Source organism: Lathyrus oleraceus, chromosome 1 (genome assembly GCF_024323335.1).
Source record: "Lathyrus oleraceus cultivar Zhongwan6 chromosome 1, CAAS_Psat_ZW6_1.0, whole genome shotgun sequence".
NCBI lineage: Eukaryota > Viridiplantae > Streptophyta > Magnoliopsida > Fabales > Fabaceae > Lathyrus > Lathyrus oleraceus.
The window spans coordinates 371,901,859-371,912,103 of record NC_066579.1 but is presented as its reverse complement, the minus strand read 5'-3'; the positions used below and the strand labels follow the sequence as shown (position 1 = coordinate 371,912,103).

At 35.4% G+C, this 10,245-nt stretch overlaps 1 long non-coding RNA gene across 1 annotated transcript; it reads left to right on the top strand.

Annotated features, from left to right (window-relative positions):
- LOC127137350 (uncharacterized) lies at positions 1 to 2,014 on the top strand. The gene is made up of 5 exons (XR_007808701.1): positions 1 to 519; positions 596 to 706; positions 881 to 1,023; positions 1,424 to 1,737; positions 1,824 to 2,014. It is a non-coding gene; the product is annotated as an uncharacterized LOC127137350 (long non-coding RNA).
- The last annotated feature ends 8,231 nt before the right edge of the window (positions 2,015 to 10,245 follow it).

The window sequence follows — 10,245 nt, the reverse complement described above, 5'->3', positions numbered from 1 at the left end:
CTTCTTTCTCTATAAATTCAACGCTCTCTCTTTCATCTACTTCCGAACACCACCAACCAGAATCCACACGATTACGCAACTCCCTCCGCCATTTTGAGCTTCACCGGAGAAACTTCTTCCGGCGTCTTCCACCAGCTCACCGAGCACCACCACGAAACCTTCCACTGACCACCATCTTCCGTTAAACACCGCGGGCACGACCATCGTCACCTACCAAACCCGCCGTGAACGGAACAACCACCACTACTATTGGCTTCCCGTCGCCGGCAACATCACATACAACCACCCACATCCAAACCACAAACCTCAAATCTACCTTCGGACTACCTCCACCCTAACACGATCCTACAAATCTATGACGAACACACCTTACACCACCACTCCGCCACCACTGTAGGACGATTTCGACTCAATATGTAAAATTTGAGCTGTTGTTATTCTTGTAGTAAGAAAGAAGGCATCAGTATTGCCTAAAGAGGAAATATGTTTGGTTGCGAGGGGCGGATCCACGTGATAACTGTAAGATTTTCCTATTTCCTTCTTTTTAACAAGCTAATGTACGAGTAGTATTTGATATCCATTTATTCTTTTGCAGCATATAGGGGTTATTGTTATAATAAGCGACCCAAGTTCAAAATTAACCTAGAAAATGTAGCTCTGGATATACATACAAAGAAAGCTGTTGTTACTCTTTTATCTTATTCTGGTATTCAACTTTCCAATCCATAAGCTATTTGGGAACTTTATTGCCATTTCAATTGGGAAATTAATACTACAAGATTCACATATTAATTTTACAACCATTCTCCCTCATACTCAACACATACAGTTTTTGAATAAATTGACATTTCAGCATAATCATTGCTTTATTTGAATACAGGGGAGCAAGAGTTGACTCAATGTTGTGTTGTTATCATTGAAAATGATGCCAGTAATTGTCATACTGTTTTGACATCTGCAAAGCTCATCCAGTGTCGTACTGAACAAAATGTGTTGGAAGATAAATTGGCTGATAGTCTTAAGGTTGGTGTTTATATCCATGCCCTTCAACTAAATTGGGTCTTAAACTTAATAGGGACATTGTTTACCATCTTTGATATGCAACTGTATTCCATTTATTTAAGCTATTTGTTTATTATAAGACAAAAATCAGTACCTCACTATCAGGAAACATTTGCAAGGTGTAGCACTCTCAGGCTTAAGATTTTGCTTAAGTATCGATGGCATATGTTATGTTGTGAGTTTCAAGGTTGTTAGATGTTAGAAATAGGTATTTATAGTTCAGAACTTCATGTTAAAATCATTACAATTTGTATATTCTTTTTATGCCTTTCACATGCATTAGTCATATGTTTATCCTAAAACTTGATATTATTTACCATTAAAATGGAAATGATAGTGGAGTTTAATTCCTTTTTTGTAGGTTATCATATACCTGTATGATAGTTCATCATATGAGGGACAAGTATGTGCCCATGATTTTCACTATAATATCACTTGGATACAGTTTCAGTCCGATTCATCCTTCCCTACGGCAAGGATCAGACAAGTGGATGATTACATCAATGTTAATCCAGCTCAAGACAAGTCATCTCATCTTCGTCCACATTCTACCCATTTTAACCTTGTTCCTGGTCATGCAATAGTTGCCGTGGGGCGCTATTTTACCAAACCATTTGATCTCATGGCTGCCCCCGGAGAATTTGACTTAGTTATATAGATTGAGTTGTTCTAATGGTACATATTAATAATTGTTTAAAATATATTAAGCTGGGGTGTAATGTGTTGGTTTATATTAATAACTTTTGTTCGTTCCTTTTCAGTATTGCTCCTTGTGATGATGATTTTGACTGTAATGAGCTCTTCAAGGGGACTTGTAGGATCACAAAGGTTATTTCTCTCCCCTTCTATCTGCTAATGCTTGCTAAATTTTAATGATATTTTTTATTGAGATGTATGATTATGATAAACCTATTTGGTTTTACTATATGATTGAGAGCTTGTGGGGTTTTACAAATAACAAGCAAGTCAGTATGTTAAACTACTTAATGTTGAACGACATTACGCCAAATAAGGGAAAAGAGGGCGCTTATTTTGACCTATAACAGCGTTTTTAAGCGCCCTCTAAAGTAGCGTTGGCATAGGTAAAGACAGCGTTTTGTTTTCTTGGAGAAAGCGCTCTCTAAAGTGGTCCTTTAAGAGCCACATTATAGTGCGCTTTCAGAAAAAAGCGCCATCTGGAGTGGTCCATAAAGGGCCACCTTAGAGGGCGCTTTCTGGACAAAGCGCCCTCTAAAGTTATCAATGTAAAGTGTTTAGAGGGCGCTTCCTACAGAAAGCGCCCTCTAAAGTGTTAGTTATTTTAAAAAAATTTGTTTGAAAAATAGTGGGTATTTAATTGGGAACCTGTTCGCATGCTGCAAAAGTGTAAAATTCATATTGATTTCATCATTTAATCCAATGTTATACACCATTAATCCATTGATATATACAACATAAATCCATTTATATACAACATTAATCCTCCATATATACAACATTAATATATTGATATTCATGCATGTACAATAATATTTCATACATATATGTACAACAACTACAACCTATATGATTCTATGATCAATAATGAATTGACACAATTCATCCTTCATTTCATCCAAATGAGCTCTTGAGTAAGATTTATATTCGTCAAAGTACTACAATTAAGAGAATAAAACATATTCATGATTTAGTAACAAATTAGATGAAATATCCGATAATATTAAAATAAACCCTAAGTTATTATTCCATACCATTTTTGGGATGTCTATATGATTCAACGCAATGATATCTCTCATAAATCTCAATACAAAAAATCCGCAATCGATCGAATTGTTTTGCTGAGGACACTACACAGAAAAACAAACTATATATATATATATATATATATATATATATATATATATATATATATATATATATATATATAGTTAATTTCTTATAAACACTATTATAAGCAAAAAGCAAACACTATTATAAGCAAAAATAAGAAACTTAATATATACCTGAACTCTGACCCAGGTAATGTCCTTCCTATTACGATAATTCTTTTTCGATCTAAATTTTAGTATTGCCCTAACAAAATAAAAACGTATATTGAGATCAATCCGACAGACATAATTAAATATACAAATACACACGAATATTTAGGGGAATTTCACTTACGCGTCAACCGTCTTCTTCATACTCGGATATTTACTCCAATTACTCGGTAACGAATCGAGATAATACACCATTAGTCTCGAAAGATCCATAGCAACCAACATCCAGTGACCACTGTAAAATAAAACAAAAATTTAGATACATGAAAATTTTCTACGTAAAAGATATACATATATTAGAATGAAATTATTAGAAAGAAAATCTAACCCGTTGCCAGAATTAAACGGTAAAAAATACAAACTGGGTGTAGTATTATCGCCGGCCACCATGAATCTATTGACTAGTTCATTCATTATGGATGTTGGATTTTTCGTTATAAACGTTGTGTTGATACGGGAAGCAGCAATAAAATTGAATCGGTTACACAATTCAGTTCCTCGCATCAATGTGTCATACATATACCTTAAATAGAAACATAATAAACATTAGACTACTCCTTGAAATATGTAAATAAATTGTTCAACTAAGTAAATAATAGATTGATCGGAGTACCATATGTATGTATGAATGACAGCGATGCCCAATTCTTCGTGTTCAAAAAGTTGTTGCATGTCCTCCTTTGCAATTAATTCGGAATGAGCAATTCCGAAAACACCTTCATCCATATCTACACTACGGATGACGCCGTGCATAATATCTGACTCTTCCACCATTTTCTCAAGACGCGTCATAATTTGAGATTTTGTCACGGACGTCGTTGGAATTTCCTTACTAGCTTTGTCCAACATTTGACCGGGAACCTAAAAATATAAATTAAATCATGACTTTTTGTGATGCAACATAATCGTTGTGTATATAATTCAATGGGTATATATATTTGTACCTCTTTTTGAGATTTAGGATTTGTTTTTGTCCCGGACTTCGTTGGAATATCCTTACCAGCTTTTTTCATCATTCGACCGGGAACCTAAAAATTCATATAAATTAAATCATGACTTTTTGTGATGCAACAGAATCATTGTGTATATAATTCAATGGGTATATATATTTGTACCTCTTTTTGAGATTTAGGATTTGTTTTTGTCCCGAACTTCGTTGGAATATCCTTACCAGCTTTTTTCAACATTCGACCGGGAACCTAAAAATTCATATAAATTAAATCATGACTTTTTGTGATGCAACAAAATCGTTGCGTATATATATTTGTACCTCTTTTTGAGATGCAACTGACTCGATGCGTCTTGAAATCCCTTTACCAGCTTTATGTGTGGGTTTTGTAGGAGTCTAACATTACCATGTAATAAGGATTGATTAAATATCATAATTGTAGCTGAATTGAAATGTGAATACTAAATATTCATAATCATTTAGAACATATATACCTCGGCATCTGGGAAAATTAGATCTGACGGCCATCCAACAAAGGATCCGACTGCAGCTCGCATCAACGTTGTCTCTGAAACAACGTTAGGTAATGGTAGAAGCGCGTCCGTATCTAATACAAGGTCAACCGAAACTTTCATATATCCCACCGGGAGGGGATTATGGTGAAGTAATTCACCCGAAGTGTTGTGCACTTTTCCCTTGCCAACTATGCGATAAGTTGGTGACGATAGATACAGCTGACAAGGTGTAATGCCCTAAACCAATAATAAATATGTTATTGTTAACGTGTATATGTGTCAAGTAAAAAAGTGCTATTTTAATTTCATAATAACATATATAATTACCTCGGGAAATTTCGGTTGACAATTGATACTAGCTCGGTCACTAGTATCTTTTGCCTCGGAACCGCGCCTTTCCTCTCTATACCTTGCATTCTCCTTTTGCAGTTCGAGTACTTGTGCCCTTAACTCCGCCAAGGTCTCCATCACTTCTTTGTTGATAGGATTTTTTGTTTTTAGTTTTTTATAAAATGACGACGGAGTCACACCAAAACCCTTACCCCTCACACGACCGGAATCCTGGACCTCGGTTGAAGGTAAGGTTTGGGATAAAGTCTCCTGAAATATTATTAGAGGAGATTAAAAATGAATTATATGTCTAACAAAATTTTCGATATAATTAAAGAAATAATGTTATATATACTTACACATTCGTCATAAACATTTTGAACCGCTTCAACGACAGCCCCATCCTTCCCAACCCGAGCAGCCTTCCACAATACGTGCTCCGGAAGAGATGTTGCGTCACTTTTCTCCTCGGCTAGCTACACAATGAATCAGATTATAAGATCATCAATTATAACATATTGTGACAATGTATAAGCTCATAGCATTTGAATATACTCACAATTCTTTATTGTAACCGTGCATATCCCGTACGCCCTTTTTTGTACGGATACGCGGGTTTTGATGCCCTTTTCCGATTTTTGTCGCTTACTTCCTGGATAAAAAAGTTTAAGGCATATCAGAACCAAGTAACTTAACAATTGTATAATACCATAATTAATAGACATTACATGGAATTTTTCGTTTCTTCGTTTGGCGACAAAGTTATCCAATTCTTCGGCTGAAATAATCTCCGCACACTTCATTGGCCGTTCTGCTTCAACAAATTTTCCTTCCTCATCCTTGAGAAATTTGTTGGACAAAAAGGATCGAAATCCTCAGAGTCTTTTTCCGGCCAATTGAATACAATATTTTTGCCGGCTTTCATCGATGTGAAAGGATCTCTAAAAAACATACACATGGAGTGTGTTATTATAAGTTATATTATAACAATATATGATCAACAAATAGTCAACAAAAAAAACATATAACAATATATGGTAAGTACCTGTATCTCGGACCATATTTTTTCTTTGCCAACCTTCAATTCCGGACTTTTCCAATTATCACATGTAATCGGAATATGTTGTCGAACAAGGAAACCAATGTAACTTGCCAACATTGAATCGTTAGGCTCAATTAGTTGGTCTTCAGCACTCCAATGTACTTCGAATTTTTCACCCTTGTCTCTTGCACGAATGATTAACTTCATAACAGTCAATCCCCGTTTGATTTCATTTTCAACATTGTTACGTGATCCACTCGCGTCATGGGTATTGTCTTGGTTACTAGCCATTTTATCTATAATATAGAAATGATTCAATAAGACCCAAGTAAGACAATGACCATATTCGTGAAGCTACACAAAAAACACATTCATATACCTTCCATTTCTCTCATGTTACAACAATCTAAACTCTCTTTTTTTTTCATCATTATTGAATACAAACTCACACACACCTACTGCATACAAAAGACCAATGCAAACTTATGGTGTTTGGAACATGAACAAACTTGCATCCATAATCATCAAACTTCCAAGCACAAGCTCAAACACACTCCAAATGACATCAGTTTTCAATCAGAAATAAAAAACCATACAACATACAACATTCAGTGATCAAAACCATACACAAAAAAATAACAAAAAATGATTTTCAACAAGGTGCTCATGAACACCATATAGTGCTCGTTTGCCCTAAACAACATTAATCAACATAATGCACAAAATGTAAAACTCAGTTTAGAAAATGCCCTAATCAAACACCTGAAAATACAAACTATTGAGAGAAATACCTTCAAGGTGACGATAACGATGGAGAAGAAAGTGAACAGCGACGGTGGATGCAGATAACTCAATGAACGTGAATGCAGCAGCAGAAAAAGGCGACGGCGACGACGACGGTGAGGGAGGGAGAACGAACGGAGGACGAGAGTAATCGCAGTAGAGAGTAATCGCAGTAGAGAGAAAACCTAGTTACGTAAACGAAATAGCATATAGCGAGGGAAAATAAAGAGACATGCAGTATATGTTATAATTTTAATGTTTACTAAAAGGGACCTTAGAGGGCGCTTGTGTAAAAAAAGCGCCCTCTAAAGGGGGCCTAAGAGGGCGCTTTTAGAAGCGCCCTCTAAGGCTTTCCAAAAGCGCCTTATAAACTGGAAATGTACATGGACTTAGAGAGCGTTTTTTTAAAAGCGTCCTCTAAGGGTACCCTTAGAGGGTGCTTTCATAAACGCGCCCTCTATTGGTGTCCCTCCATTTCCTCATTATTTTTTCGCTTCACTTTAGAGGGCGCTTTGTTACAAAAGCGTCCTCTAAAGTGCGCTGTCTATTCCAGTTGTTCGCTCCTTATTTTTTCTCTTCACTTTAGAGTGCGCTTTTGTAATAAAGCACCCTCTAAGGTGCGCTGTCTATTCCAGTTTTTGGCGTAGTGCGAATTGTTGTGTGGATATAATTGGTCAAAGTATATAATTATGCCATCTTTGGGTTATTTCATACAATTGTAGACTTTTTTTCCTGAATGCCCCAATGCTGAAATAATATTTCCATAATACCCCGGTTTGAAAAAAAATCACAAACGACCCCATTTTCTTATTTGGGCTCGTCCATTCATTAGGCGAGTTGATGAAAGGCTTTTTACGCTGGGTAGGCTCGGCCATTCATTGACCGAGCTAGTGAAGGGAGTTTTTTTTAATTATTTTAAAAACTATTATATAATTAAATAACTTTATTAAAATTATTATTAAATAGTTTTCTAATTAATTCTATACTTAAATAATATAATTGATTTTTTTAAAAATAAAAATAATATTTTTATAAAAATATTTAAAATAAAATGTTAATAATAATAGTTTTTTATAATAATAATAGTTTTCTAATATTTTTTTTTTAAATATTAATAATAAAATGATTTTTTTTAAATATTAATACTAGAAATGATTTATTTTTTTTAAGAATTACAATGGAAGAAATACATTTTATTGATATAATGGAAGAAATATTTTATTGATATAATGGAATGAATACATTTTATTTATAGTGACCGCCTGTTCCACATCTTGTGCCAACTTTTTTGCGTTTTCTCTTGCTCAAGTCTTCTTGTCTTTGTCTTGCGGAAGACGGAGATGAGTCGGAAGACAATTCATCATGGGCGTCTTGTTGTTGTGATGTGTTTGGAGGCATATCCATATTGTCGAGATCTTGAATGCGAAAAGAAGGGATATTCATTAGATGATCATCAATGAGGTCATAGTTGGGTAGTGAATGTGGGAGTTATGTGTAGGTGTTGGGTTGGTTGTGTTGGATAGGAGGATAATAGACATCGTCAGGGTTGTATGTAGGAGTGGGATGTGCGAATGTGGTGTTAGATGTTTGGGGTTGAGAATGAGGGTTTGAGTATTCAAAGTTGGGTTGAGAAATTGGAGTGTATTGTATGGGTGGGTGTAAGTTGGTTTGTTGTTGATATTGTTGGTTGTAATAGTAGTTTGTTTGAGGGAATAGAGTGTGGGGATTATAGTGTTGGGTTGAGTTGAAATAAATTGTGTGTTGTTGTGTGGTCTAGGTGTGTTGGTAAGTTTGTTGAGCTGAGGATGGTGGTTGGTCATGTTGTTGTGGGGGTGACGTTGTTTGTTGGGTTAAAGAAGCTACACGTTGATGGGGATCATTCAAAAACTGTGTTGGAACAACGTGCATAAAAGGAATTGTTAAAAACCAATTCATGTATTCTCTACCCGACTTAGACTCACCAATTATCGAGTTTCCTTGTAACACCAAATGCCTTCTTCCTTTCCATTCTTTTAGCTCTTCTTTGTTTAAATCTTGCCAATGTGTGTCCCAAGTTTGGACCATAGTCATGTTATGGTGTTCACTTAGACATCTTGGCTGAGACGGTATTTGTTGTTCAAATCCAAATTGGAGTTTGACTCGATCTGTCTGATGCATCTCAACGGTAAAGAAACATACCATATATGTTGTTGCACTCCAAACTTGGCTGTCATTATAATCAGGCACTAGATATTGTATGTACGGTCTTCAAATAAACTGTTAAAAGAAATATAACTATTAGAATGTATAAAATAAATTTAAATAAGTTGAATATTATAATTAATCATTCTGACATCGTTTTCTTCCATGTGTTCTATTGCAACACGGTACCCTCGTAGATGATGACGATGATTATTTCCGTAATTCATACCTCGTTTGCACATCTTGCATATTAAAAAAAATACTTTAAAGCGACGTACACTACGCCAAAAAGTGCTTTTGGCAGCACCAAAAAGAAAGCGCTTTTTAAAAAAAGCGCTGTAATAGCTTGAAAAAAAATTCGCCTATGTAAAGAAAGCGCTTTTAAGGTAAAAGCGCTCTTATAGGTCTCCACTTATGAAAGCGCTTTTAAGGTAAAAGCGCTCTTATAGGTCTCAGTCTCACATCTATGAGTTTCACATTTATGAAAGCGCTTTTAAGGTAAAAGCGCTCTTATAGGTCTCATGGGTTTCACACTTATGAAAGCGCTTTTAAGGTAAAAGCGCTCTTATAGGTCTCAGTCTCACATCTATGAGTTTCACACTTATGAAAGCGCTTTTAAGGTAAAAGCGCTCTTATAGGTCTCATGGGTTTCACACTTATGAAAGCGCTTTTAAGGTAAAAGCGCTCTTATAGGTCTCAGTCTCACACACTTATGAAAGCGCTTTTAAGGTAAAAGCGCTCTTATAGGTCTCATGGGTTTCACACTTATGAAAGCGCTCTTATAGGTCTCAGTCTCACATCTATGAAAGCGCTTTCATGGTAAAAGCGCTCTCATAGGTCATTTATAAAAATTATAATAAATCTAATATTACAAAATCCCTGACTTTCAGAAATCCCTCTTTCACTCTCTCTCGTTCGAAGCTCTCGCTGTCCTGGAAAAAATTCCACAGAGTACCTGGAAATCTCAACGATAAACACTGCAAATTTGAAAGAGACTGCATTCGAAAGAGAAGGATTCAATACCTGGAAATCTCATTGCGTTTTAAGGTTAGGTTTTCGTGTCTTTCTGTTTTGCCCTAGAAGTCAAAGAATAGGTGGTCGATTTTGGTTTGAATGGACTTGCATTGCTACATTATGGGTTATTTATTTGTCAGTATCGATTATTAGAGTTTGTGACTATGTTTGCTTAATATTCTGTAACTTACCGAAAGTTTCATCTTGTTCTGATATAAATGATATTCTGTAACTTGCATCGCCATTGACTTAGAAATAATGTTGGGAGTTCTAATAGAATCAGTGCCTTTTCAACATTTGTTTAAATTTGCTGAGAAAGTAGGAAGGAATGAACTGATATGTTTGCACCAT